At 39.7% G+C, this 27,884-nt stretch overlaps 1 protein-coding gene and 1 long non-coding RNA gene across 2 annotated transcripts in view; one reads left to right on the top strand and one right to left on the bottom strand.

The window, feature by feature from the left end:
* Window positions 1-895, bottom strand: part of LOC104847549 (CSC1-like protein 1) — a 54,332-nt gene extending 53,437 nt beyond the window's left edge. Inside the window, exon 1 of the mRNA XM_033762000.1 lies at window positions 825-895. The gene's annotated coding sequence lies outside the window, so the exon portion shown is untranslated. The remainder of the gene's footprint in view (window positions 1-824) is intronic.
* LOC104869854 lies at window positions 889-24,598 on the top strand. Its single transcript, XR_782378.2, has 3 exons — window positions 889-1,112; window positions 23,603-23,710; window positions 24,536-24,598. It is a non-coding gene; the product is annotated as an uncharacterized LOC104869854 (long non-coding RNA).
* Window positions 24,599-27,884: the final 3,286 nt, after the last annotated feature.

Here is a 27,884-nt window from a genome sequence, read left to right as displayed (position 1 = left end):
TTTTGGGGCACTCCTGATCAGCCAGGGACAGGCTTCTTAGGGCACCGCTAAACAGGGTCTAGGGGCCCAGACAACTGTAACCTCTGAGGAAGTCAGCCCTGGTGCTGAAACGGGAAGCTGTGGGCTGTGTCAAGTGAGCAGACTCTGCAGCGGAGCTCCACACCACACTCACTAGACACCCACTCTGCGCCTTGTTGTCCTTCTCCACAAAACAGGGGCGATGATGCTCTGTTGGGGGTGCTAAGGGGCACCCTCTGAGCCCTGCCGGTAAGCCCTGGGCCCTGGGCTTGGCTTTTTACATTGTGACCCCCTTCCCAGTGGGTAACAGCATTAACCCCTCCCCCCGTGTCCTCTCTGCTGGAGCAGTTGGACGGCCAGGACTGCTCTGTTCTAGGCGGAAGCAGAGAGGTCGTGAAATAACCGGAGGTCTGGCTTCTCTCTCCACCCTGAGGTGGAGCAGGCTGAGCACAATGCGGGCTATGGGGTCAGGAAGAAGGTTTCTTCCTTCCAGCCAAGGCTTCCTGTCTTGTCCCTCCAGAGCAGAGCAGGTGATGCCCTTGGCGCCTTTGTGATCCAGGACCTGTCTTTGTGGTCCCTTTCCTTGACTAAACCCTAAAACCTCAGTCAGCATGCGAGACCCCTGGGTCCTCTGGTCCACTGTGCTGCAAACCCGCGTGGGGGCATCGGCGATAGAAGCCTAGGACTAGGCAGCCTGCCCTGTCAAGACGGTGGCCTACTGGGTTTCTCTGCTGCCTTGTTGGCGCGTCCGCTGAACCCCATCCCCTTGGTGCTTCGGGGGCGATCCCGCGTGGCTGGGCCCCTACCTTTGGGGGCGTCTGCCCTCTTGGCATGCGGCGTTGCCCTGGGAAGTTAGTGTGGATAGCCACGCATGCGCAGATTACTGATAGGGGGAAGCCGGGAAAGGTAACGCCTCTTCGTGCTTTGCTGAGTACAGGCTGGGTCCGGCCCTTAGCCTGCAGTGCACTGGCTTGGCCAGAGCTTGCTTTTCCTCCCAGCACTGCATCTCCATGCCTGAATCCTGGCTCAATCCTGCAGGTGTTTCGACTTCTCTTCCGAACCTCCCAGTCCAGCACCAGCACTCCTGTTTTGGGGTGAGGATATTGTTTCCTTGCTCTCTGTTTCTTTCTATGCCATCTGATTTCTGCCTTCCCCCCCACCCCCGGAACCCCAAGATACTACTTTTTCCCAGAGGGGTCCTTTGTCCCCAGCTCTACCTTTGTTCCTTCTTGGGAAAGCCTGGCCAAATTGTCTTCCTTCTTTGGTACCTGCTGTCTCCAAGGACCCACTTGACTTTTAGGTTTTTGGACATGGTCTCCTTCATTCTTTGGCTCAGAATGATCCTGTCCTTCTCCTATTCAGGGGACAGTGCCCCAACTGGCTGGACTGGGTCTGGGTCTGGGTCTAGGAAAGGGCAGGGCTCTAGCCCCAGCAATATTATATTAGAATAGAGGAGCCACTGACTATAAGAAAAAAGTTGAGATCCCTGATTTCTGATGGGAAAGCCTTTCTAAAATTAATGTTCAGTAGGTTATTTCAAAATCAGGAGCACGCTGTGGTGGATCAGTGTGTGGGTTAGTCATACACTGTGTGCAGTGGTTATACTGTCACCCCTTCCATAAATGAAAAGTTAGAGATTGTTCCCATTTGATGGAGAAGGTCACGAAGGTTTTCAAGATATCAAACTTGAAGCCACAAAGATGTGTGCAGACTGGCAAAGAACTTAAGGCCCTGCATCAAGATCGCAGCTTAAAATCTGCTATAATCATGGCATGCTAAAATGTTATATGTAACACTGTGACCATTTGCTGTTTACCCGAAATCTGAAAGGACCCCATTTCTGTAGTGTTGATGATTTTGGGAACTTCAAATAATGCCCCAATCACTTGCTTCCAATGTCAGATGTCAACAATAGCAGCAAAAAGTTTTCTGTTTCAATGCTGAGAAACATGCACCACAGACACTGGAATCTGAATGGGTTCAAGACTAATTTCCGGTATTACTCAAGACTTTGACTGAGTCTTGGCAAAGACAAACTTTTTCCTAGCCTTCCAGGTTAGTTGACCTAATCCCTCTAGAGTGTTCTATTTCTTCCTCTATCTGCACAGCTTTGGTTCAAATCTAGAAATATAAAATGACAGAACACATTGTGTTTTACTTGTGTTTTCTGGATGAGGATGCACAATCTACACCTGAACCCAGGTCTCAGGCTCATAGCACAGTCTGGAATTAAGCCCAGGCCCAGGACAGGAAAAGGGATAACATACAGCTCCTGGCTTCATGTTATAGCATCTACACAGGTGCTAAGGACACAGTGCACGAACCACCTAGGATCAGGGAGTCTCGTTCTGAGAAAGCAAAATTTAGAAGATGAGCCATGCCTGCCTGGCAAGCTCAAGGTCCTGAGTTCAATTCCTGGTAATGATGGAAAAAAATACAGGAGAAAGTGAGCTGATTTAGAGGAAGCAGGTCTAGAGCTCATCTGGGCTCAGCAATTCCCACCCTGTCTGATGTCCTTCAACACTCCAGACACACAGAAGCTAAGTCCTGGTTGACCCATCCCAGACACAGCTGTACTTCTGCACCCTAACATTGTTTGGCAAGCTAGGTCCTGCCTCCCAAGCCTTGGGTTAGGTCCTTGGACCTCTGGGCTAGGTCCAAGGACTGCTGGGCTAAATTCTTGATGCCAGCCACCACATGCAGTAAGGCTGTCTACAAGATGATGCACTACCAGGGTCCCACATATCGTCCTTTGGTCAGTGGCTAGTGGCAGCTGTCCACACACACATAGGCCAGAAACCCCAGGCATTCCGGGACCAGTGTCTTACCTCTTCATACCCTGATGGTCCAGGTTCAATTTCTGGTGGTTGCAGTTGGTGCTGTGGTCACAATTGCCCTGAGCCCTGTGGAGGCAAAAAGAAGCAGATCAGCTGGGAGGGAGAATTAAGAACCTCTCTCTTGATGCTTAAAAAGCTGGGTGATGGGGCTGGGATGCAGCATGGGCAGGAACAAGGATCTGGGTTCTATCCCAGGTGTACCAAACAAAAAATGAAAAAATCCATAACAAAAATTTTGGCTATTTTTGTTGGAGTATGAGCAGCTAAAAATAACTAAAAGGTAAATAACTGATCTTTACTGAGGACCTTCTGAGTCAGAGAAAGAATTTCATGCATATTCTTAGTCATCTTCACACACTCTGAAAAGCTGCCCATGTTGGAATCAGCTCATTTTCCTCTTTGTCCCTCAGCTCTCTTTGGTTTGACATGGCCTTCTGTCTGGGCAGGGGCTCAGTCTGCTCTGATGCTGCAGCAGCAGCTGGTCATGGCCTCAGCTACATCCACACCACAGGCTTGCCAGCTGCCTCCTGAGAAAATCACGTATACATTAGGGTGGCCTCAGATGACAGGCCTCTAATACAAATTTAATATTCATAGAGGGGCCTCTAATATTTTTTTAATATTCACAGAGAAGTATCTAATACTTATTTAATATCCACACATATCTCTAATACTAATTAAGTATCCACAGAGCAGTCTATAAAACTAATTTAATATAGCAGAGAGCAGCCTCTAATATTTATTAATATCCACAGAGTTGTTTCTAACATTAATGAAGCATCTACCCAGTGCCCAGAAACTAACTTAATAGACACATATAGCTCTTTAATAACACACTGTGGAGTCCTAAGACTAACAAAATATGCACACAATGATCTTTTCATATGAATATGTAGCCTATATATTGGTTCCCAATACTATATTATCCTCACCATGGCTGGTCATTACTTATATATTATCCATACAGTAGCCCACAATATGCTGTGGACTTCTAAGACTATTATATCCACTCAGTGGCATATTTTCCTTTTGAGACAGAGTCTTGGTATATAGTCAAGGCTGCCCTAGAATTCACAGTACTCCCCTCAGCCTCCTGAAGGTTTGCATTACAGGTATGCACTACCATTTTGACTCCCAGTGGCATTTTAACACTATTAATAATTTTCATACTGTGGCCTTCAATGGTAATTTAATGTCCACACTTTGCCTGTAATACTAATTTAACATTTACACACTAACCCATAATACCAGTATAATATTTGTCCCATGGCCTCTGATAGTTACAATATCCATGCAGTGTTCTCCACCACTCATGTGGTACCCAGATAGTGGCCAAAGATACTTATTTAATATCCATAGTATGGTCTTTACTTCTAATGTCCACACTAGCCTCTGAATATTACTATGATAATATTACTAATTTCATATCCACAGAGCAGCCTCTAATACTGATGTCCACACATTGATACTGAATACTAATTTAATATTCAGAGTGACCTCAAAAGAAATTTAACATCTACTTCATAGTCCCTAATATTAATTTAATGTCCACAATGTGGCCCTGTATCATCAACATAATACCACACTGTGAAGTCCTATCTTATTATATATGCACATGGTAGCCTCTTCATATGAATAAATTATCTACATACTGGTTGCTGATACTATGACAGTATACTTACTATGGCCCCTCGTTATTTATGTAATATTTCTTCTGTGGCCCATTATACCCATACTGTGGCCTCTTCAGACTAATATGATATATACAAAGAAACATCTTTTTCCTTGAGCTAGAATCTCAAGGCTGCCCTCAAATACACAGTCATCCTACCTCAGACTCCTAAGTGTCTGGATTATAGGTATGTGCCACAATGTTGGCTCCAAGTGGCATCTTAACAGTAATATAATATCCACATTGTGGCCTTTAATGATAACTTAATGTTCACAGTGTAGCCTGTAATACTAATTTAGTGTTGACATACCAACCATAATATTAATATACTATTTGTCCTATGGCCTCTGATATTGACAATATCTATGCAGTGTCCTTCAGTGATACCCAGACAGCATGTGACAGTAAAGGTGGCATGTCACCTTGATGGGGTTTGAGATCTATCCAGAGGATAAGTATGACCTTGGTGTCTGGTATCCGGTCACTTACCCCTTCCTCTCTGGTACTGTTCCCTTGCTCTGGTTCTCTGCCACCGTGAACTAAAAAGTTTTCCTTTGCCACATACTTTCTCCATGATGTTGCTATCTTGGGACCAGCCAACCATGGACTGAATCCCTCACATGACCCAGAGCTGTGGCTGTTGGGTACTGTTTCCATAATGAGAAAGCTCACTAATTACTTCGCCAGTATATTGAAGTTTGTTGTTTCTTTTTCTGGCATGATATTGACATGGATATTATAAAAATTACTTTATTTCTCATTAATTTCAAACTTACAAGACACCTGCAATTGTATTAGGAAGTACCCTTGATTTATTCACTCACCTTCTCCAGTGGTTAATGCTTTTCTCCATTTGCAAGTCTGCGTGAAATGCCAAAGTAGAGACACTCCTAGGTGACTACCACAGGGCCCTCATGTCAGGAAATTAAAGGGTTTCAACTTGAATAGGCGATCCTTAGTTTTCCTTCACTTTCACCATCTCTTTTGCTGGAACAAAAATTCTTTTTTCCATTTGAATTCAGTTATCTTTTCTGTATCTCATGCTGGGATTCTTTCATTGTCATGACCTCCACAGATGTGAAGAACACATCCACTTTTGTTTGAATACATGCCTTTTGTTCTTTTGGGTATCTGCTTAGGAATGAAAGGATTGAGTTACATAGTAAATCTGTATTCAACTTTTTGCCAAAATGTTAAAGTATTTCACACAGAGGCTGTACCATGTGTCCAGTTTTATCAACACTTGCTACCTTAAAGCATGTAGTAAGAGTGAAGGTGAACTCTGTGGTTGCAATTTGCATTTGCCTAATGGCCAAGATGTCAAACATGTTTGTATTTAAATTTGGGGGGGTTGAAGATATTAATTTTGTGTTTTGACTTTCTAGTATTTGTGTTTGTCATCAGTTCTTTGTGTCAATACTCACTGAGATTTTGTGAGACGTGGGCTGCTGTGTGGTCACAGGGTCATGGTCATTCAGAGAAGAGATGAAATGTCACATCTAGCCATTGGGTTCTTACATTCCTAAGTCTGTAAGATATGGGTCTGCTCATGGCACTCCTCACCATTACATCAATGGTTCCTTGTTCTGACCAGCTGCTTGAGTTAAACAAATCCTGTTTTAATATCCAGCTGTCTGCTCGAGCTCTGTCTTCACAAGTCATGCATTCTGTTGCATGGAAGGAGGTCATATCAGCAGAGGAATGTAAGACCCACTGACAACACTTTGGCTTCAGCTATAGTCACATCTTCCCCCCGATCTTGACATGGCTTGCCTCAAACTTGCAACAATCCTCCTGCCGCAGCATCCTAAATGAAAATTTTCTTTCTTTATGGTGAATAGTATTCTATGTATCAGGTTTCCTTTATCCATTCATCTGTTGATGGATGTTCATACAGTATTATGAATGATGCTTCTATGAACATAGGAATGCATGTGTCTCTGTGAGGTGTTATCTTTACACTTCTTGAGAAGATACCCATATGGGTTATATCTGAGTCAAATGGAATTTATATTTTTAGTTTGGGGAGGAATTTCCAGAGTGGTTATACTAGTTATACTAGTTTTCATTCCTATCAACACCGTAGAAGGGTTCAGTTTCTCTATAACCTTGTCTGAATTTGTTATTTTTTGAGTTCTTGATGATAGCCATGCTTAGTGGAATAGAATGGAACCTCATGTTGTTTTGACTTGCATTTCTATAATGGTCAAGAAGGGTGAACGTATTTTTTTTTCATGTACTTTATTGGCACGTTTGCTTCTTCTTTGGGAAGTGTACTTTCATTACCTTTTTTTTTGGTACTGGGGATTGAACTTGGGACCTTGAGCTTGTGAGGCAGGCACTGGAACCACTGAGCTAAATCCCCGGCCCACAATTTTTTTTATTAGGTCTCTCACTTTAGAGGGTCTCCTTGTCTGTACTTTAAATATTAATTCTCTGTCAAAGGAATAGTGACGAATTTCTGAGTGTGGAGGTGTCTCTTTAGTCTTTTGCTTGTTCCCTTTGTTGTGCAAAAGTCTCTTAATTTGATATAATCCCATTTGTTGATCCTTAATATTATTTCTTGTGCAGTGGAGGAGTTTTGTTCAGAAAGTCTTTGCCTGTGCTTATGTCTTCAATAGCTTTACCTATTTTATCTTCAGTGTTTCTGGTCTAATATCTAGTTCTCTGATCCATTTTGACTTGATTTTAGTACAGTGTGTGTGAGTTATGGGTCGGAATTCATTCTTCTGGATGGGGATCACCAGTTTTCCTAGCACCCGTTTATTTATCTTATCTACAGTGTTTTGTTTAGGCCCATTTTTCCAAAATCAAGTGGCTGAAAGTGCCTGGGGTTGTTTCTTCATTCTGAAATCTATTGAGTTGAGCAGCATATCTGTTTTTGTTCCTCTACTATGATATTTTCATTCCTGTATCTTTTTAGTACAACTTTAAATCTGAGATTGTAATGCCTTTTTAATGCCTTCAGTCTTTGTCAATACCTTTTAAGTTGAAGGAGTGTGCCTTATGGTTCTAAGAAGAATGCTGATGGTATATTACTTAGAATTGCATTAAACATGCTTATCATTTGTGGAGTCTCACCATTTTGACAATACTGTATCAAAAAACAGGACATATTTTTAGTTTCTAGTTTCTTCTTCAATCTCTCTCTCTCAACTACTGTACCATAGTTTTTAATTATACAGGATTTTTTATCTCCTTTGTTAGGCCAATTCCCAGGTGTACATACACAATACTTACTTTTGTGAAGAGAATTAGGGTTTGAGGTTTCAAGTAAGTTTGAGAATGAGGATTAGAGGTTAGGGTGCATAAATTTGAGAATTTGGGTTAGGGCTGTGTTTTGGGTTATGGTTTGAGTTTGGTTTGCATAGGAGTAGGGTTACAGTTAAGGTTAATAATTGGAAAATTATGGTGAAATTTTTAAATATTTTGTCAGTTAAATACTATTCTAAGTATAAATACTATTCCAAGTATATTGTGACAAATTAAGGATTTACTTTGTAAAACCTTAGAGGAAATAATAAAACATAGCCAAACAAAGTGAATTATTCTGCTAATTCTGACAAAAATATTAAAGACTTGACTTTAAAATTTTATTTTAGCATCCTCTGTCTAGAAGGGGCCTGGACATACTGAGGGAAACACAGCTGGTGGTAGGCATAAGAAGAAAATGTGTTCATTCTAAATAGCTTTTTTTTTTTCAAACTTCATGTCCTTCCTTGACTTCGTAGACCTTGTTATTCTATAGGGGAAAAACAGATATCAAAGTCCCCCTCTGCTCAAAGGGACACTTTGACATTAGATATTTTCAATAAAATAGATCATGTAATTGGGATAGAGGCTGGCAGGAGCTGGAGGACCAGGGAGTAGAAAGGACACAACTCATGCATGGCCTGCAAGCTGCCCAAGTCCTTGTGCATCACAGTGCTGTCCAGTTCTAGTAAGGTCAAGTGTTTCCATTCCTGTCTAGTACAAATATGGCCAGCTCTTTGCTCTGTCCTCAGTTGTTTTGGCTGAATCTTTAATACAGAATTCAGTGTGAGATTGGGATGGAAAATCATAACATGATTTAGTTACAAAATTTTTTTACTGTGATTTGAGCAGCTGTGTCATGTAGAATAAAGTATAAAACATTCATTAAACATTTATTTACATCTGGAGTGTCTCTGTACGTGATGTTCTAGTCAAGGCACAATTAAAAAAACACACCATTTATAAACTTCATGTTGTGTATATACAATCCCAATCATCTGGGAACATCCAGCTGATCTTATCCTTGATAATTTTCCCCAGTGATCTGACACTGTGTGACTGCATTTCCACAATTTATGTAGATCTGGCATTTAAAGTCCTTCTAAGGATACTTTCTTCTCCACTCCTAACATATACAAACTGAGATGCCATTAAATGTTCTTATATATGAAAGAATAGGATTATTTAAACTATCATGCTATTAAATTAATGATTTTAATGTGATTCCAACAACAGTCAATAGATTTAATTATTTCCTGGAGGTAAAGAAGTCTATATATTCAATGAGTTAAGCTATTTTTCTGTTACTATAATTGTGTACCTCAGACTGGATAATTTGTAATGAATGAAGGTTTATTCAGCCTGAGGTTCTGGAGGTCAAGGGCCACCATCTGGTGAGGGGACCACCACCTTCCTGGTGGGGTTACTCTGCAGAGTCCAAGGCAGAGGTGAATACAAACATTGGACCAAACTGGCTTTTCTAAGAGTTCCACTTTACAGATGACTCAGTAAGCCATTAATCTATGGCCGTATTACACCATTCATAACCTAACCACCCTTTAAAGACTCTCCCACTACCAAGTATTTAATATATCATAAAGGAAATCAAATTTCAGTAGGAGTTGTGATGTGGATGTTGAAACCATAGCAGTTTATAAAGAAAAATGAAATAGTAAACTTAGCCAGTAAAACCCTGAAATATAAAATCAGTGTGGCCCAGCTAGCCCTAAAATATATTATAAACCCTCCATAATGAAAAAATTATGATGGTGTTGGTGAACCAATAGATAAACTAATGTTTATAAAGTCCTAGAGTTTAGCATGGTGGCACATGCCTATAATACCAGCATTTGAGAGACTAAGGCAGGAGGATCACTGTAAGTTCAAGGCTAGCCTGGACTACATAGTAAATTCAAGGACAGCTTGAGTTGCATAGCAAGACCCTGTCTCAAAAGTCATGACAAAAGTTCTGGATACTGTAATCCCATGGAGGCACACTGAGGATTCAAGATATTGTATTCCATTGTGTGTGTGTGTGTGTGTGTGTGTGTGTGTGTGTGCGTGCGCGTGCGCACACGCGCTATTTTTAGTTTTTAATTTAGTGACACCACTTCACACCACTTCAGTTAAACTGTTTTTGTTTTGTTTTTTAAAACAGAATCTTGCTCTGTATTTCAGGCTGGCCTTCATCTCACTATGTAGCTCTGGCTGGCCTCAAACTCATGGTGATCCCCCTGCCTCAGCCTCCCGAGTGCTGGGATTACAGGCATGTGCCACCACTCTTGGTTTAAACTTCTTGTTTACCAGTAACCATAGGATTGATGTCTAACCAGTTACAGTGATGTCCATCACAGTGGAGTAAAATGGCCTTCTTGTTATTCAGCTCTTATAGGCCTGAGATTGTTAGAGCATCTTTGAATGTTTATCCTTTTTAGATTGTCAGTGAGTACACTTTGCCAAATAACTTTTGAGGCCCTGGAACACACCTGAATTAAGAATGATCTCATCTTTTACTTGTCTTTATACTCACTCAAAGTCAGGTATCCCCTCTAAACTGTGTACATACTCTGTCTGGAATTCACACACTTTCCCAATTAGGTCAGAGCTGAGTGAGGAGGAAACACTGTTGACTAAGACATGGGGTTAGGAGAGAAAAAGAAATTTTTATGTAGACATTACGCTTTTGCAAATATTACAAATGGGAAGTACAAAGTAGAAAACGTATACAGAAGTAAAAAACATTTGCTTTATAAATTGCTAACCTTTAGAGATATAATGGCTGTTAAAAATAGAGTCCTTACAGTAAAGGAAAATTTATGCTATTTTGAAAATAAAATGCAGCCCAACTAAATATTAATGTTAGCTCACAAATCAGTGCTGTCAGGAGAATGAGGAAAGTAGAAAAACTTTCTATCAGTGACTTTCTTTTTTTTTTCTTTCTTCTAGTTTATTTGTACATTTTAGGTATACAGTACAGTTACGTTCATCATTGGGATCTTGTATCTTTACATGACAAATCTTGGTTCTCATTTTTCCCCTTGTCCCTGCCCTCCCATCACCCCCTCCTCCCCTCCCTATTTACAAATACTTTATTTCCATTTTTTTCATTTTCTCATATTTTTTTCCTTTATTACCTTTCCCCTACCCTACCCACTTCCCCTACACCTTTAGCCCTTTTCTTCCTATTTCACATTGTCAATTATGTCATTAGGATCTTATGTACCATTATAGTTTTTCACATCAGGGAAACTCTTTGGTATTTATACATATGTGACTTATTTATTTCACTTAGGAATATATCCTCAATATGTATCCATTTTCATATGAATGATTCTAATTTCTCATTCTTTATGGCTGAGTAGTATTCCATTTTATAGAAAAACCACATCTTCTTTATCCAGTCTCCAACTGATAGGCAAATGGGCTGTTTCCAAATTTTAGCTATTACAAACTGTGCTGCTATAAACATAGGTGTGCATATATCATTGTGATATGATTCTTTTAATTCTTTTGGAAAGATACCCAGCAGAGGGATAGCTGGATCAAATGGAACCTCTAATCCCAGCTCTTTGAGGTATCTCCATATTGATTTCCATAGTGGTTGAACCAGTCTACACTCCCACCAACAGTGGAGAAGGGTTCCTTTCTCCCCACAAACCTGCCAATATTTGTTATTGGCTGATTTCTTGATAGCAGCCATTCTTTGTGGGGTGAGGTGGAATCTCAGTGTTGTTTTCATCTGCATCTCTTGAATGACCAGTGATGTAGAACATTTTTTCATATATTTACTTGCTGCTTTTACTTAAAGTTATAATTTATCAGCTTTTAAAAAGTTATATTATTGGCCAAGGATTTAGCTCAAGTCCTGAATTCAAAGCCTCGTACTGCAAAAAAAAAAAGTTTTTTTTTCTCATTGAGTTTATTGGTACTTTTTAGGTGTACAGTACAGTTACATTCTTCAATGGGATCTTGTACCTTTACATGACAGGTCTTGGTTCTCACTTTTTCCCCATATCCCTGCCCTCCCTTTACCCCCTCCTCCCTTCCCTATTTACAAAAACTTTTTCCCATTTTTTCATTTTCTGATATTTTTTTCTTTTCCCTTATTTCCTTTCCCCTACCCTTCCCACTTCTTATACCTTTAGCCCTTTTCTTCCTATTTCACATTGTCAATTATATCATTTGGATCTTATTTTCACACCAGAGAGAAACTATTTGGTATTTACACATGAGTGACTTACTTATTTAACTTAAGAGTATGATGTCAATATGCATCCATTTTCCTGTGAATGACTCTAATTTCTCATCCTTTATGGCTGAGTAGTATTCCATTTCATAGAAAAACCACATATCTTAAATTTGAATATCTGAAGGTAGGATTGAGGTTGTACCCAGGTTGGAAATTTATATCTCAAAAGAAGAGACTGCTTACCTGGTTAAACTGAATTTGAATATTTTAAAGCTTTTATTCTTTACCTTAATTTATTATATAGATCTTAGTCAATTTAAGACATTTATTGTGTTAAATTTAGATATAGATGGTCAGAAACTTATGTCTTATAAAATATGAAAAATAATCCATTTTAGAAATAATATTCCCCACAAAGAAAAACACAAAGGCAAAATATCTGTATCTTAGCCAATCTTATTGTAGTGAATCTTTTTGAGGAAAGCCCTGTAAGATCAGTGTGTGCTTTCATGAATTTGGTGTATCACAATAAAATTACCCCTTTTTAGTTACAGGTAACTAAAACATTACTAGGGAGCTGTAAAATAGCACAAGCATTTTCATTTTTGAGCAGTTTATAACAGCTTTTAAAACACACCAGCAGGGTTTTTTTAAAAAAAATTTCACAATTTTTAACATTTTTTTAATCTAAAGTTATTTTTGTGGACAAATGGCTCAAGGACCTTGAATTCTATATTGGCTCACAAAGAAACCTCAGAATTACCTGAATCCCAAATGGCTTATATAATTTTAGATGGTGCTGAATGAAACCCCACTGCTCATCCTAGAATAAAGTGGTTCTAAGAAGAGAAAAAATGTGCTGGGGATTTAGCTCAGTGGTCCAAGTGTAAAAGCAAATGAAAGCATATCAAAGCAGGCCAAAACAAAGGAGTATTCTAAACCAAATGAAACAAAAACAAATGTCTGGAAATTTATTTATTTTTTAACCTTTAAATCTCTCTTACACCATTCTCTTCTCACTCCACAATGACCTGCAATAGATCTGAATGGCCCCAAATAGTAAAGATCCTTGCCTCACCCAATTGGCACTGCTGAATGACCCAAGAGAGGTCCAAACTGTGGAGAGAGTAGATCCTTGGAGTGTGTGTCGAGGAGGAAACCAGGCAGAGCTCATCAGCTCCGAATAAGATGGAACCTGGAACTTGTACTAGGTCAGAGCTCCTGAAACCCCTGCCTTTTTTTAAACCAACAAAAGCATTTTTAGGCAGCTGATGCAGCAGATGGGGAAAAAATGGAGAATTTTTAGAGTTCAAAGGCGTCCCTGGCAGGTACTAAAATGTCCCTGGAGTCCCAACAGCAGGTTGAGCTAGCAGTCTCTTTCCCAAGTGATTGCTAGGATACACTAAAATACCTTTGTGGTCACCCAAAGTGTTACCAGCCACTTAGGCTCATTGGCTCAGGTTTGTCTGCTTGTCACTGACTGAACCAAAGGAGGGCATATATTTGGGCAGAAAGGATTTAAATCTAGCACCAAGGCATTAGAGGAGCCCATTTCCCTCACATCACCATCTCTGTTTACAGACAGGCAAGGGTGTTTCACAGTAAGGAGGGAGGGGGATGCAAAGAGAATACAGATCTTCATACTCACTTTATCACTTTCAGTCATATTTTTAGCTAACGTTTTGTGTGTGTGTGTGTGTGTGTGTGTGTGTGTGTGTGTGTGTAAAAGAAACCAGGCTTCTGGCCTTCTTCTTGGGCTATTTATATATTTTGTCACTTTTTAGGCAGAGTGGTGGTAGGGGAAGTTGTCCATATCCTAAACCTCAAAGTCACTTGTCCTCAAAGGGAAAAAAATTTTTTTTCAGGGCTCGTTACAAATCTATATTCACTTTTCCCCCCAGAAATGTCTAAGTATTTTACACAGAGCCTGTACCATGTGTTTCAGTTTCTCTGCAGCCTTACCAACACTTGTTTCTTTAAATTATACTGATGATAGGTGCTGTACTAGGAGTGAAGGAAAAATCTCACTGCATTTGTAATAAATATTTCCTTAATGGCTGAGATGTTGAGCATCTCATTCTCAGTTCACATGAAGGGTGGGTAGAAGGAGTAATTGTGCCTTCAAATAGGATATAAGGAAAATATAATTCCCAACCTGTTAGATGTCAGATATGTTGAATTCACGTTCTCTAAAATTGCAGAATGAATTCTAGGAACAACAGAGGTTAAGAGTAGGAAAGGTTTATTGAGAGAATGGCTCCTGAGAGGCAGGAGGGGTCCTGAGTGGGTAGCCAAGGATCCCATTTTATAGGGAAGCAAAAACCATGTGGGTACAACATGGGTTAAAGCTATAATTAGCCAATAAGGTTATAAGGCTATAAGTATAGTCACTTAGGTAATAGTGATCCAATGGGGGATCACAAGTGTGTGTAGAAAGAATTAAAAACTCAGGTAGGTGGGTCAGGGATGTAGCTCAGTGGTGCCGCCACCAGCCTTGCAAGCATAAGGTCCTGAGTTTGATCCCCAGTACAAAAAACAAAAAATGAAACAAAACAAAAATCTCAGGTAGGTGATGGATTTGGGGGTCTTGGTTGCCCACTGGGATGACTGATGCCTAGCTAGAGTTTATTAGACCAGGTGTTATGACCTTTCTCATCCCTTGGGGAAGTATGTAGGCCTCTTCCTTTTATTATCGTCTTGAGGCCCAGCCTCCAACTGGTGCATTTCTGGCCATAGTTGTAATATGTTTTCACCTTGTGTCTTGATTCTCTCCTGAGGGCCCACTCCTATCTGACTGCCTAAAATACTTCTGCCTAACATAGCTGTTTATAATAATTTCACATTCCAGCATTGTATCTCAGTTGCCAGTTCTCAGTGCCAACATTCAGTGAGATCATAACTGGCACCACAAATGGCAATTTAAATTAGATTCCCCCCAAACTTTCTGCAGCCTAGAACATAAACATCTTCTCAGCCTTGATGAATGGATGGAATATGAAGATGTTGGCATCTGGATGTCAAACAAAATTTCATTCCCCTAGGCATGGGAGGTCCTGGGAAGGATAGAAGCCTGAACTTGTCTATTGATCCATTCTATTCCTTCCCTTGGTGTTCCTTGATGGTAAAGACCCCAACATGTGGTAAGAGCAGTGAGATGTCCACACTATGGCCTAGAGTAAGTGATGAGATTTGGCCACTGTGGCTTGCAGTGCTAAAGTACTATCCACATAGTCAGTGGCCTCTGATACTAGTGTCAAAGCAACAGAAGGGCCTATGCTACTAAACAGTGGACTCCTAACTGTAATGTGTACACCATGGTGCCTAATACTAATTTTATACCCACAGAACAATCTGTAATATAATTTAATAATCACAGAGAAGAATCTAATATTGTTAATATCCACATAGTAATGTCTAATACTAATTTCATATTCAAAGAGTAACATCTGATACTAATTTAATAGTCACAGAATAGCCTTTAATAATAATTCATTATCCACATTTTGGACTTTAATACTAATTTAGTATACACAGAACGGCCTCTAATACTTATTTAATATCCAAACAATGACTTCTACTACTAATTTTATATCCACACAGCAGCCTCCAGGACCAATATTCACAGAGTGACCTTTAACACTAGTATCCATGAGTGGCTACAAATACTTCATATGCACACAGCAGCCTCTAAAACTTATTTAATATCCAGAGAATAGCATGAAATACTTAGCTAATGTTCTCTCAGTGTTGTGTATGACTATTTTCATATACCCAGAGAGGCCTGTAATATTAACACCTAATTTCACATCCATACAGTGGGGTGTGACACTAATTTACTATCCACTAGTTGGTGTCTAGTACTCAATATCCGCAGAACAGCCTCTACTACAAATTTATATCCACAAGTGCCTATAATATAAATGTAATGTCCACAGCCCATCCTCTAATACTTAATATCCACATAGTGGCCTCTAATAGTAATTTAATATTCATAGAGTTGGCCTTAATACTAACTTTATTTCTATAAAATGTCTCTAATACTAATTGAACATCCTGAATATCCACAAAGTAGCATCCAACACTAACTTAGTATCTACAAAGCTGCTTATAATAGTAATTTAACCCTTTCTTATTGGCTTGAACCACTGGTGGTAAATATACGACTGTCCCATCAGGTGGCTTGAACCAGCAATAGTACATGCATGACTGTCCCATTGGGTGGCATGGGACAATCATGCATGTATAGCACCACTGTGCACATGTTAATACCCACACAGTGGCCCCTAATAGTAATTTAATATCTGCAGTGCTTCCTCTAATACTGATTTAGTAGCCACAGATCAGCCTCTATTAGTAATACCTACACTTCAGCATCTAATACTAACATACACAGAATGTCATCAAAGCTAATACAACATTTACTCTGTGGCTCCTAATACTAATTTAATGTCCACATTGTAGCTCTGTATTAGCAACATAAAATCACATTGTGGAGTCCTAATATGTGGGAAGCCAGCCATGGCCCACTGGCTTTTTGAAAGATAACTTCTTTCTTTATAATCAAGGCATTGACACAATGTGTGGTAAGGATGTTCCTAATTAGCATTTGTTAACATTTGTTCCTTTTTAAGGACTGCACATGTTAAACTTGTTTTTGACCCTGCGCGGGAGAAACTCGGACAGCCCAAGATCCGTAGGAGTCAGGTGCTTCCTGTTAAAGATCTGACGTTATCTGTAGGAGTCAGGTGTTGTAACTCCATTTTGTTAAGTTCCTCCACCTATTGTGGGAATCATGATTATTAGTTGCAAGTGTTGTTAATTTGTTTTTCTTGAGCCTGATTTCTCTTTCGGGTGTGAACCCTCGTTCCCATGGAGTGGGTGTTGAGGTTACTATGGTAATCCTAGCCCATAATAGTTCGGTCTTTTCCTTTAAAAGGCTGATGCCTGCCTGCAATAAACGTCGCCTTGATCAGACTCTTGTCTTAGCGTCCTTCCTCTCTGCCTCATCTCCACCCCGCTGCTCTTTCAGGTTTGAGACACTGCTGGACAGTGCTCTGCGTCGCCGGCTCCCGACACTAACACTAATAAAACATGTACACAGTGGTTTCTTCATGTAAATAAATCATACTGGCCCCTAATACTATGATAGTATCCTCACCATGACCCTTTATAAATTATGTACTATTTACTCTGTGGCCTATAATATCCACACTGTAAATCTGTCATGGGCTGAGATGGGTGGAGAGTCCCGTAGTTCTGGGCCTGACTCTCCCAATGACACAGAAGTTGTGGGAGAATCAGATAAAGACCAAAAGTGTAGAAGCAAAGTTGTACCTTTATTCAGCAAGCATGCAAGTGTAAAGCTGCCTTTTCTCAGAGATGGGCAGGGGTCCTTGAAGCCATCCTCGAAGAGGGACTCAAGATATTGGTTTTATAGTAGTCAGGGATGATATGTTATGATAATAACATGATATGATAATATTCAGAGTGACATTTCTAATGTAATATCCACACAATGTACTCTGAACATTATAATTTCCAGATAGTGCCGTTACAGCTTATATCTCAATGTCTCCCCAAAGTTTCATGCACTCATAGATTGGGCTTTTCAGGGCTGGCCAGATCTCTGGTTTGTGATACTGGGGTTAAGGGTGTGTGGTACTAAATTAGTCCACTGATTGGAATTAGCATGGTTCTGGGTGTGGCCACACAGATTTACTGAAGACAGAAGCCCCACCCTGGGTGTGGGTGGCACCACCCAAAAGGTGGGGTAATCTGGAAGGGATAAAAGGGAAAAGGAGACTTGCTGCTTGCTGCCTTCTTCTTGCCATGCTTTGAATTGTTTCTCCTCTACAGTGCTCCTCTGCCACGCTACCCTGCTTTGTAACCAGCCAGTTGTGGACTGGAACCTCTACAAACTATGAACTGAAATAAACCTTTCCTCTTTTGATATTGGGTGTTGGATATCCTGTCTCACAATGAGAAAAGTAAGAGTGGCATTTAACTTTAACAAAATATACACACATTGGTGTTTCATATTATTATCATTCATTGTCCTCCTAATTCTAATATAATGTTCACACAGTGACCTCTGATGATATTCAGATCTTCCCATAGGGATGATGGTTTTACAGCTCTGGCTGGACTGCATTTTGGTAGGGTTTGTGTGACAGTGAAGGATCGAGTGGCACCTTGTTTGATGTCTACCTAGGGGATTGGTGCAGCTCATTTCTTTGTGTGTCTCTGTGAGTCATGAAGGCGTCATTTTTATGTCTCTATCTCAGCCCTCACCCAAACATCTTTGGCACTGTTCCCATGCTCTGCTTCTTTGTTACTATGAAGTAAGCAACTTTACTCTGTCACACACTTCCTTCATGATGTTGCTTCCGTGGGGCCAGCCAACCATGGACTGAATCCTCCACAAATATGGAACAAATTGAACCTCCCATTCTTTAAGTTGTGGGTGTCAGGAATTGTTTCTTCACAGTGAGAAAGATCACTAATACACTTAGCTGCTATAGTGATGCTTGGTGTTTCTTTTCTGGAATAATATTCATAGTAGAAAAATATTTTATTTCTCAATAATTTCAAACATCTAGGACACCTGCAATCATATTAATACACTGATTTATCCACTCACCTTCTCCAGTGTTTACTACTTTTCTTTACATTTTTTTTGGTACTGGTGATAGAACTCAGGTCCTTGTGCTTGCAAGGCAGGTGGTGGAACCACTGAGCTAAATCTCTGGCCCTAATTAAACTGCTTCATAGACTTTTTTTTTGGTATGGGGGTTGGAACTCTGGTCCTTGTGCTTTGCAGGCAAGAGGCAGAACCACTGAGCCAAATCCCCAGCCCTTACTTTTCTTAATTTGCAAGTCTGCATGAAATACCACAGTACATTTTACCCAAAGTAGAGGCACTTCTAACCCTAACCATGGAGCCCCTGTAATGGATTGACTAATTGTGAACACCCAGCTGAACTGAATTAGCGTGGTCTGGCCATGGAGGATCCACCTGAAGATTGTTACCAATAGCCGTAAAAAGAGAACTGGGGAGGAAGATCTGGGCCTGTTGATTTTCTAGAAGCTTGCTGTGGATGGTTTTCCTAAACAGCTAACTAGGCTGTTTTCTTCAGAGGAGGAGCTTGGGACCTCATTGTCGCTGGGAATGGCTGCTGCTCTCATCAGGGGAGCTCTGATCTTTACTGTGAGCATCACTTCCTGGCTCCAATGTGAATTCTTCAGCCTGGTGGCACAGATCCTTCATCTCATGAGTATGGATTTTCTGGCTCCCACCATGGGCCTTTGGGCATTCCAGGTGCAGATCTTCAATATGGACAAGCATGAGACATTGCCATGGGCTCTAGGCCACTGGCTGGACTCGAGAAGGACGTTGCCTTGGACTCTAAGCTGTTATTTGGACTTGTGTGAGAAAGTGCTGGGATCTAGGCTATCACGTGAATGTTTTGGGCTTCTAGTGTGTGGTTAAATTCTTGCACTCCTTGCATTTGACTCTTTGGTTGATTATCATAAAATAACCTTATAAGTTATGTGTCCTGTATTTAATGTATTCTTTTGCTCAATCCTGCTGAATACAACAAAATTGGTCCTGGGAGTGGGGCACAAACCCATACAGACAGAGAGTGGGTACTTGTTGTGATGGTGCCTGGTCTTGTTGCTTAAATTTTAAGTCTTGGGAATCAGTTTGGAAAGGTTTTGATAGTCTGACCAAAGAGGCAGCTCTGGTATGCTCTAAATTATATGGCAGACACTAGTAAGAGCCCAGAATATCAGAGTACTGCTACTGTTTGGGACGAGGCTTGGAAGGCCTCTGTTGGGGACTGCATTGACTGCTGAATCCCAGGCAGTGTATGTTGTACTTCTGTAAAAAGTAGTTCTGCATTTTGTTTGTGTTTGGAAACATTTCCTAGGTGGCAGAAAAAATTTCAATGCAGTGTGTCATTGGGATGGTAGCATGGTTACTGCTGAGGGCTTTTGGCTGGATTGTATTGGAAATTAAGAGCAGAAAACCAGCAGGGTGATTTGAAGCATTTGGCTCCAGGAGGGGCTTCAGTAGAGCTGTGGATTTCAAGGATGAAACAAAGGAGAACGTGGTTGTTGAGAAGGAGCAGGACAATGGCAAAGTGACTTGAGATCCTTTATCTGAAGGGAAGAATGTATTTGGGATGCAGAAGATTCCTTGGGATGTCTTTTAGTGTTGCTGCATCTATTGTGAAAGTTAATGGGAAGCAAGGATTGTGATTTTAATAGCTCACTCCTATTATGATTTTGGTGTAGTGTATGTTGATGTATGTAAAATGTTTAAGTAAATGGAAACCCAAAGAGTATTAAAATTTGAAGCCATAGTGGAAATGAGCACAATGAGAATTGTGTATATATAATTGTTATATTAATGTAAATCTGAAGAGATCAAAATATGTTAAGTTTTCACAAATCTGGCACTAGAGACTATGGTTTAAGGAAATGTGTTTGGTTGTCAAGTTGACCAGGGGTGGATTGTAGTGGATTGACTACTGGTCAATTTGTAATGCTCAGCTGAACTGAATCAGTGTCGTCTGGGTGTGGAGGATCCACCTGAAGATTGTTACCAGTAGCCATAAAAAGAGAACTGGGGAGGAAGATCTGGGCCTGTTGATTATCTAGGAGAAGCTTGCTGCTGATGGCTTTTCTAAGGTGAACTAGGCTGTTCTTGGAGGAGGAGCTTGGGACCTTGATGTCACTGGGAATGGCTGTTGCTTTCATGAGGGAAGCTGTGATCTTTACTCTGAGTATCATTTCCTAGCTCTAATGTGGATCCCTCCACCTGGTGGCACAGATCCTTCATCTCAAGAGCAAAGATTTTTTGGCTTCTACCGCTGGCCTTTGGGCCTTCCAGGTTCAGATTCTCAATACAGACAAGCATGAGGTATTGCCATGGACTCTAGGCCACTGGCTGGACTTGAGGACATTGCCTTGGACTCTAAGCTATTAGTTGGACTTCTGTGAGAAACTGCTCAGATCTAGGCTTCAGTTGAATTTTTTGGGCTTCTAGTGTGTGTGGTTAATCTCTTGTACTCCTTGCATTTGACTCTTTGGTTAATTATCATAAAATAACCTTATAAGTTATGTGTCCTGTATTTAAAGTATGCTCTTGCCTAATCCTAATGACTACAACAGCCCCCATGTCAGGAAATGAAAGGGTTTTGACATGAATGTCCAATCTATTGTCCAACTTTGATTTCATCACTTGTCTCACCTAGAAGAAAATTCTTTTTTTTTCTTTTGGAGCCTGTTTTTTTTTTTTGTTTGTTTGTTTGTTTGTTTTTTCTCCTGAAACTTGTTTTGGGACTGTTTTCCATTGCCATGACTTTGACAGAGATAACATATTCATTTTTGTTTACATATTTTCTGTTCTTTTCTGTATCTGCTTAAGAATGGAAAGGTTGAGTAGTATAGTAAGTCTATACTCTTTTTGAGGAAATGTCAAAGTACTTCACCAAGAGGCTGCACCATGTGTAAGGTTTCCAGTTTCTCTGCATCCTTACCAATACTTGTTACCTTAAGTTATATTCATGGTAGGTGCTGTAGTAGGAGCAAAGGAGAAGCTCACTGTGGTTGTAGTTTGCATTTGCTTATTGGCTGAGATGTTAAGCACATTTGTGTTTCCATGTGGAAGGGGTGGAGGCATTCTGACTCTCTGGTGTTTGTCTCAGTCATCAGTTCTTGGTGTCAACATTCACTGAGATGAGGGTCCACAGGACCATTCAGTTAAGAGAGACAACATCACATCCAGCTGTTGAGTTCGCTCATTCCTAAATTTGTAACAGCTGGACCTGCTCACCGTGCTCCTTGTCATTCTTCATGATACAAAGTCATCAACAGCCCCATCTTACTTTTTGCTTTGCCAGTCAGTGGACTAGTTTAGTAATCCCATACACTTAATTGCAGTATCACACATTCTAGATCCAGCCACCTCCAAAAAGCCCCACCTATGATGCTTTAGAGGGACTCTAGATACAAGTCATAACAAGCCCCTTGCCTTGACCAGCCGTTGCATGTGAATACATCACATTTTTATTCACCTGGAAGGAGGTCATCAGCATAGGGTGAAAAATGCCCACTGGCCTCACTTTGACTTTATCTATCCACCACGTCGTCCCCCTGACTGGGATGTATTTTCTGGGCCAAGGTCCACTAGATGAGTGTACATGTTCTCCATGGCCTAGTGTTGCCTCTACTTGAACTATTATACCTGTGGGATGGGTGACCCTTTTACAGCTCCTACTTCCTTGTTGGATTTGTTGATTCCTGTTAAAATCATCCTGGGCCTCCCATCCTGGACCTTTTTGCTCTGAGATTTGTCAGGGCAACTCCCAGTTTTCACTGGCTGCATGCATTCCCACACTTCCTTTCTTGCCCTTTCACAACTCAGGCAAGCCCCAGATTCTGCAGATCACAATTTCCTCCTGAGCCCTCTCCACCTGCATGTTCCTTCTTCCCTCCATTTTAGGAGCCTCCTTTGCCCCTGGGGAAGTTACTTGAAACCTTGTGTCCATGACTTCCAAACCTCATCCCACTGCATTTGTTTTATATTATGCTGTTTCCTGACATCCTACTGGGAAGTGAACTCTTCTGGGCAGGGGCTTCTTTATTTCATCCCTGTGTGCCTACAGGTGGGGAGGGAGGAGGAGGTGAGGAGTCAAAGCCAAGAGAGACAAAGCAGGAGAGTGATACAGAGGATAATAGAAGATAGGTAACTGGACAGGATCCTGTGGTTGGAGAGGAATAGAAATGAGACCCAAGTCATGTATTTCAATCAGTCAAACAGGAATGTGAAACTTTGGGGCTCCTTTTGAAGGAAGGTGGAACTGACCAAGGAAAGGGAAGCCATTCTGATCACAGAATGAATGGAGAAGGAAGTTTCCATGGCTTTTCTGGGATAGGGTTAAGTACCATAATTTCTAGTGGCCAAGCGTACAGTTTTGGAAGATGTTTTGTTTTTTGTGAGACATGGACTGCTGTCTAATCATGGTCAACTCATCCTCTGGGCTATTGAAGCTTTGCATAGGCATTGCCATTGTGTTATGCAAAACCTTCCAGCCTTGTGGGTCTGGGCCTACAGTAGAGCCCAAGGAGGCTAGGTGTTTGGACTGCTGAGGGGTTGCATGAGGGTGGGGTAGAAATGATGGGAGAGAATAAAACACATCACATTTTCAATGAGGGGTAGGGAAAGTTATCCCTACACTGTAATCTTTGTCAAAATCTTCCTTGCTGCTTTCATTGGTATACACTTATGATTCATAACAATTACAGTTATCTTGGGGAATTTGCACATGTACATATTGCATCTTAATCATTTTTACTTTTCTTTTCTGTCCCAATCTTCCCTTCTTTCCAATCCCAGGTCCCTTTCTCATCTCCATAAAAATCTACATCTTTTTTTCATTTCACCTTTCTTTTGTGTACCTCTTAAAATTATGTATATGTTTAGTTTTTCCTATAAAGGAAACTATTCAATATTTAGCCCTTGGTGTGTGGTTTATTCACTTAGCATTATAGTCTCAAGATGCGTCCATTTCTCCACAAATGAATCAAATTAATCTTTTCTTTCTTTCTTTTTTTTTTTTGAGACAGGATCTCAGTTTAGACTTGCCTTGAACTGGCTAGTAAGACCAGGCTAAAGTTGATCTCACAGTAATCTTCCTGGCTCATCCTCCTAAGGGAAATTTATCTCTCTTTATGGTGAGTAGTACTCCATTTTGTATATATACTAGATTTTCTTTGTGTTTTCATCTGTTTATGGACATGTAGCTTGTTTCCAGAATTTAGGTATTATGACTTGTCCTGCTATAAATAGGGAATGCATATATCTCTATAAGATGTCATTACAGATTTTGTGAAGATACCCAAAAGAGTTCTTCTCGAGTCAAGTGGATCTCTGATTTTAGTTTTTATTGAGGAATCTCCAGAGTGGTTGTACTATTTCTTATTGCAAAAAACTTTGCAGAATCGTTCCCTTTCCTCCTCAACCGCACCTGCATTATTTTTTGAGTTCCTGAAGCATGCTTACTGGAATAAGGTCAAACTTCAGTGGGTTTTGATTTGAATTTCTCTAATGGACAAAGATATTCAACATACTTTTTTTCTGCATTTTGTGGCCATAAATGAGTTCTCATTTTTAAAATTTGGTCTTTTTATATTATCGTGTGTTTAATGTTTTTGAGTTTTTAATATATATTTTAAATATTAGTCCTCTGTCCAAGGAATAGCTGACAAAGATTTTCCCATGCTGGAGGTTTTCTCTTCATTCTGTTTGTTGTTTCCTTTGCAGTAAAAAAAATCATAATTTAAAATAATCTCATTTGCTGATTGTTGATATTATTTTTTTCTGGAATTGAGTTATTCAGAAAGTCCTTGCTCCTGCCCATGTCTTCAAAAGCTTTACCTGTTTTATTTCTATCAGATTCAGTGTTTCTGGTTTAACATGTAGTTATCTTGTCCATTTTGACTTGATTTTTGTAGAGAATGTGTATGAGAAATGGGTCTATATTTTATTTTCTGTATTAGGATCACAAGCTTTTCCAGCACAGTTTGTGAAGAGGTTGTCTTTCTCCACCTATATTGTTTGACCCTTTGTCCAAAATAAAGTGGTTCAAGGTATGTGGGTTTGTTGCTTCATTCTGAATTCTCTTGTGATCCCAATGTTTTTCTGGGCTGGGGATTTAACTCAGTGGTGCCACCTACTGCTTCTCAAGTGGAAAGTCCTGAGTTCCATCCCTGGAACTACCTCCGGTATGTTTTTGTGCTAATACCACAATGTATTTATCACTATAAGTTTGCAACATAGCATTAAATCTTGAATAATCATTCATCCTGCTTTGCTCTTATGCTCAGGGGTTGTTTGGCTACTCTTGGTCTTTCCTGATTCCTTATGTATTGTAGAAATGTGCTTTATAGCTTTGTAAATAACACTGAAGACAGTTTGATGAGGATTGCATTAAAAACATCTATTGCAGGAACAAGGGGGAAAAAATGAGAACCAAGACCTGTCATGTAGAGGTACAAGATCCCAACAATTAATGTAACTGTACTGTATTCCTAAAATGTACCAATAAACTCAAAGCTGAAAAAAAATCTATAAATTGTGGGAATATGGATATTTTGACAATATTCATTGTGCAAACTAGGAACAAGGAGTGTCTATTTTCTAGTGCCTTCAATCTCTCTTATTTTGAGCACTATAATTTTTGTTATGGGGGATGTTTACTTTCTTTGTTATGTTCAGTTGCAGGTATTTGAGTTTTTTGGAAGCTATCATTAATGGAATTGTTTACTAATTTCTTTATTCAGTGGGATAAATATTGATTTGTGCCTTGAATTATCTGTCATGATTTTGTTTTGTATGGTCTGATATTGTCTGGCTCAAAAATTTTCCATTTTTTGTTGAATTGTTGTTTACATTGAGAATTATTTCTGTATTTTGAATACAAATTTGTTTTGCTATATTTGTTTTTAGAGGAATAACGCAGAATTTGGCTGGTTTTATTGATGTTGAAACAGGTCAGTCACAGTACAAATTTTAATTTTCTTAAGGTTATCAAAATGATTGCTATACTGACAACCTAAATAATTAATATATAACTATTGACATACATATACGTAATGTTTCAATGAAATATAATTCATTATATAAATATAATTGATATATAGTAGAAAAATTATATATATAATTGCTATATACAGATATTCCTCATTGAATGACTTTTTAAATAGCTGTTTGGACTTAATGAGTGAGGTATACTGGATTTATGACCTGCCACTGGGACTTACAACCCATCTTTTTCTTTGTACAGGTCTATGCAACTTGTTCATAGAGCCTCAATTTTTTGGGGGGTGCAGTAAATCTTTATACAGAACTGTAATATTTATTGTATGGTACAGTACTATAGTTTATATTTGCATATATTACCATGCTGTATGTAAGAGTTATGTAAATGAAAGCAAAGTCATGAAGTTGGAATTTCCTTTAATGATTTTTTGGTTCTGAATATTGTAATGTACATAATATATGATTCTTAATCTATTGACCAATTCATTAAAATTTTTTTAAATGAGTTTATTGGTACATTTTAGGTATATAGTATGGCTACATTCATTATTGGGATCTTGTACCTTTACATGCCAGGTCTTGGTTCTCATTTTTTCCCCCTTGTCCCTGCCCTCCCTTCACCCCCATCCTCTCCGCCCCATTTATAAACACTTTATTTCCATTTTTTCATTTTCTCATATATTTTTTTCTTTTCCCTTATTCCCTTTCCCCTACCCTACCCACTTTCCCTACATTTAATGACTGTGTCACAGGAACAGAAACTGGTCAATAAATGAGGAATACTGGTAATATATAATCTGTCAATTTTATATAGTATATATGGATATGCAATTGTTATATATATATATATATAATTGATAAATCAAGACAATTGCGATTTACTTTTATGAATTACATGATACTGGGTTTGCCATTTGTGTTTGGGTTAAAGCTGAGATGTTTGTGGTCATGTTAAAGTTCAAGTCCAGGGTTATGTTCAGTTTTGTGTTTGAGTTCCATTCTATGTTTGTGTTCAGATTTGTGTATGGGTTTGTGTTTGTGTTTTGGTCATGTGAGGTATAGGGTTTGTGTTCCAATATGTGTTCAGATTCCTGTTCAGGCTTGCATTAGGGTTCAATTCTGGGTTTGTGTTCAGGTTTGTGATTGGATTTGGGTTTGTGTTTGGTTCAAATACAGGGCTAATGTTCTGGGATATACTTGGATATGTGTTTGGTTTTGGATTATAGTTAATGTTTGAGTCTGTGTTTGGCATTACGGTTATTGTTTACAGTTTAGTGTTGAGTTTCTGTTTAGGTTTAGGGCTCTACTCTGACATTGAAGTTCATGTATCAGTTTGCCATTAATTTTTATGTGGGCTGGTATTTGGCTCTGTGCTCTAGTGGGGGCTTGGGTTAGCTTCAGGGTTTGTGTGTGGGTTACAGTAGGGTTAGGGTAAAAATTAAAGTTAGGATCAGAGGATGGGTTAGAGTATAGGTTGGGGTTTAGTGTTGGGATTAAGAGTACTCAAAGGATGAGGTGCCACTAGGGAAACAGTTGAGGGTTAGGGTTAGGAGGAGGAATTAGGGTTTAGGGATTAGGGTTAGGGGTTAGAATTAGTGGGCTAGGGTATTTAAGGTTAGGGTGAAATGCAGAGGACTGTAATATTGATTATGTTCAAAACAGGCTGCAAAGAGTTAACCCTACAACTGGCTGTTTATAGAAGTGAGTGTGGGGGAAACCCATGTGCTGAGGTCAGAGTAACTGACACTCAGTTCTTTTCCCATAACTAAAACCTTCAGACTAGAAGGACAGTATTCTAATTACAACCATACATTTTATCTATTCTGTTCCTAATTTGAGAATGCTTTGTCTTCTCCTTTATAAGCCTTGTTTACATTAATTTCCATAGATACCACACATCCTCTTTAACCCAACTGATTGACAGTAAAAGTCAGCGCCTGGGACTGTGCAGCGCCTTTCTTGGTTGCACCGGCATTTTTTGTACTGGCTCAGCTTTCTCTCTCTTAGTTCTGCCTCTTAGTGTATTTTTTTCCTCATGCTTGCGTCACACACTGGGCAGGCCATGACTGGAACTTGACTATAGGGTTCTCCAGCAGTGTGGGTTTTAGAGTTAGGAGTTAGGGTTAGTGTTAGAGGGTTAGAGTTAGGGTTATAGTGAGTAGGGTTATGGCATTTTGTTTACATGCCAGATTTTCTCTATCTGTTTATCTGTTGATGGATATGTAGGTCATTTCCAAAATTTAGGTATTATGAATTGTGCTGCTCTATATAGGAAATGCATATGTTCTCATATTTATGTCCTTACAT

The sequence above is a fragment of the Fukomys damarensis genome, unplaced genomic scaffold, assembly GCF_012274545.1.
Source record: "Fukomys damarensis isolate Sample0158 unplaced genomic scaffold, DMR_v1.0_HiC HiC_scaffold_11, whole genome shotgun sequence".
NCBI lineage: Eukaryota > Metazoa > Chordata > Mammalia > Rodentia > Bathyergidae > Fukomys > Fukomys damarensis.
Note: the sequence above shows the minus strand (reverse complement) of the source record. Positions and strands in the feature narration are given on the sequence as shown.